Source organism: Microtus oregoni, unplaced genomic scaffold, assembly GCF_018167655.1.
Source record: "Microtus oregoni isolate MIOR12 unplaced genomic scaffold, Mior012 000021F_ref0000039, whole genome shotgun sequence".
Lineage (NCBI taxonomy): Eukaryota > Metazoa > Chordata > Mammalia > Rodentia > Cricetidae > Microtus > Microtus oregoni.
Genome location: NW_024543080.1, coordinates 19981483 through 19984431, shown reverse-complemented (window position 1 = coordinate 19984431; position 2949 = coordinate 19981483). Strand labels below are relative to the sequence as shown.

General features: G+C 42.9%; 1 non-coding gene across 1 annotated transcript; it reads right to left on the bottom strand.

The window, feature by feature from the left end:
- Positions 1 to 2196: 2196 nt before the first annotated feature.
- On the bottom strand, positions 2197 to 2300 carry LOC121460988. Its single transcript, XR_005976132.1, has one exon. It is a non-coding gene; the product is annotated as a U6 spliceosomal RNA (small nuclear RNA).
- Positions 2301 to 2949: the final 649 nt, after the last annotated feature.

Genomic DNA, 2949 nt, shown 5'->3' with positions numbered 1-2949 from the left:
GGTGAGAGTGGTGATACACACCTGTAAACCTAGCACTTGGGAGGCTGAGGCAGGAGGATGGAGAGCTGAAGGCTAGCCTGGTAATTTACATAATAAATTCAAGGCAAACTGAACTTCCCTTCTTGTTCTCCATCCCCCAGTTTCACCCTTTCAGCCAAAGAGGAACAATGACGGTTTGGCGCATCTCCTTCCAGTGAGCTTGTGGGACAGAGTGATTCTTTTTACTCCTAGTCAAAGCCTGCTGACTCGTCCACAGTTCTGTAGCATCAGCTTAGCATTTGAGCCCATTGAGATCACCCTCCACATACTTACGTAAACTCCTTTTTGCTTTTAACAACTCATGCCATTAAACATACTTGCTCTTCACGTAGCCAAACATATCATTCTTGTTTACCAAGCACAGACAATCTCTAAACATACTAATAAATGAATCTTGAGAGGATGGAAGGAGGCTACAGAGAGAGAAAATTTTGCCCGTGATGGAGAGAGGGAGAAAATTACTCACCACAAACTACATTTAAAAAAAAAATAGTGCCTGGTCACCTGAGGTTAGTATATTCAGAAGGTAGAGATTGTTTCAAATGGCCAGTGTGCTGGGTTACAAAGCTTCTCAGTGTGCAAACAAAAGAGCACCCTAGCCGCCTTCCCTGAGCTGGGCTGGCTCTCTGGTTGGTGTAATTTACCTCCCAGTCACCCAGTGCTCTCCCACAGCTCGGTGCCGGGCTCCAGGCTGTCTGGGAGAGAGGCCGGCTGGCTCCACGACCCTGGGGCTGCAGTCTGCGATGCCAACTAAGTTTTTGTGTTAATAACAAACATTAACTTATTTTTGGGGGGTTGTTGGACTCTTCGGGTGCTACCAGATCCTTCTAGATCACTGCCTAGCTTAATCTGTCAACCTTTCCGGCTTTTCATAACAATACCCTTAGACGACAATTGGAGTGCAAACAAGGCTGGATTTAAGGTCAGAAACTTGCGTTTAAATGTCTGCATAGCTGTTTATTAAAACAGATAGACTTTGACCAAACTGCTTGTCTTTACTGAGCCACAGTTAGTTTCCATAGCTATTAAACAGAGCGAGGAAAAGGTGTATCTGCCATGGATGGGGTGTTCAGTATATGCTGGACACAGCTGGCTCTCTGCACTGTGTAGGAATTATTTTACTCGCGTGACTGTGACTGTCGTCATAGCCTAAGGAGGTGGTTAATGTTCTCTACTCACCCCGTTTTACAGACCAGAAAACTGAGAGGTAGTAAGGGCCCCAAGTTAGGCTGCTATCAGAGCAGTGCGCCAGGTGTGAAGAGGGATAGACAGAGGATGGTGTGGTGTCCATGGCCCTTCTTTTTAAAAACCATTTTCTTATGACAAACTCACAAATAAAAACACCACACAGCTAGACTAACGCAGCCACGCAAACACACTCTTGCCCAACTCCAAACTCTATGCATCTCAGTGAACTTCTGTGCAGTTAAAATGACCGTTCTGAAGCCAAGGAACTTTCCTGGGGTTCTACACTTTTACTACCAATTATATTTTTATAGAATTATTCAACATACACAGAAGGAAAGAAAGGAAGGGAGGGAGGGAGAGAGGGAGGGAGGGAGGGAGGAAAAGAAAAAAAGCCCACTAATGAACCCAGCTATTTTACCACTGGACACATACCCAGAGAAACTCTATATCTGACCACAGAGATATTTACACATCCATGTTTATTGTTGTTCTATTTATGACAGTAAGGAAATGGACATCTATCAACAGATTAGTGGATCATGGAAATGTGGCATATATACAAAATGGAATATTATTCAGTGGAATAGAAAAATGAAGTCTGTAGAAAAATGGATAGATTCAAAATGTGAGATTACCCAGAAATTTCAAAGAAAAAAACATATTCTCTTCATATGTGGATCCTCCGCTATAATGTATACATGTTTGTATACCAAAAGGATGAAAGCATCAGTATATTGCAGTGTTTAGAAGAGACCAATAAAGGGTAATATTAGATCATGAGGAATTACACAGTGTAAGCAGGAACGTGAGACATGAAGGACGATAAGAAATGAGTTGTTTTCCTAGTTCCAATCTATCATAATTTTTTTCCTTTCTTTTTCTAAGCAGATAAAAGTTCACTTTTTTTAATGACTGGTCTATGTGATCTATTACCAAGGTCACTAAGTACAGACATGGGAGAGATAATTTAAACATATGGAAAACAGTAAATTTGCATGCCATCTTGCTCAGAGACCACGCTAACTTTCTCTGTACTCTTTCAATTGTAGCAGAGATACTGCTGAAGCAAGTATGGTCATTTCCCTTCCTTCCTTCCTTCCTCCCTCCCTTCCTCCCTCCCTCCCTCCTTCCCTCCCTCCTTCCCTCCCTCCCTTCCTTCCTTCCTTTCCTTCTTCCCGTATGGATAAACCCACAATTCCTCTTAAGATCGAGCTGGCCACTGCAGAGGTGGTCGGTAAACACTTCTTCTGTTTAATTTTCCCCTAGATGAGGACTGCTAACATTTAGAGCTGGATGGAACCTCAGAGAATGCCAAGGACAAATCTCTCAGTTTCGGGCAGGATGATTCTGGACCTAGAGCAGTCAGGGGGCTTGGGTGCAAGCATAGATTTAGCTACCCCACATCTGTTTGTTCCCATGGCTTTCTTTCTCCATTTGGTCAAAAACCACAATTTTTAAAATCCCCACAACCATTTATTTTGGATAAAGGCAAACATCACAGTAATATATGTCCTCCAAGGCCTCCCACACAGCTTCAACTACCACTTGGCTAATCTTGCTCCATCCGCATCCCTCCCATTCTGTACCTCCTTCTCCCATCTTCCTCCCATTAGAAAATTTCGGAGTGATTCTTGAGCATCAAAACACCTTGTCATAAGCACAGTATACATCTTTAAACTGCAAGGTCTCTGGTTTTAACGTTAGTACCATGCTGGGTACTAT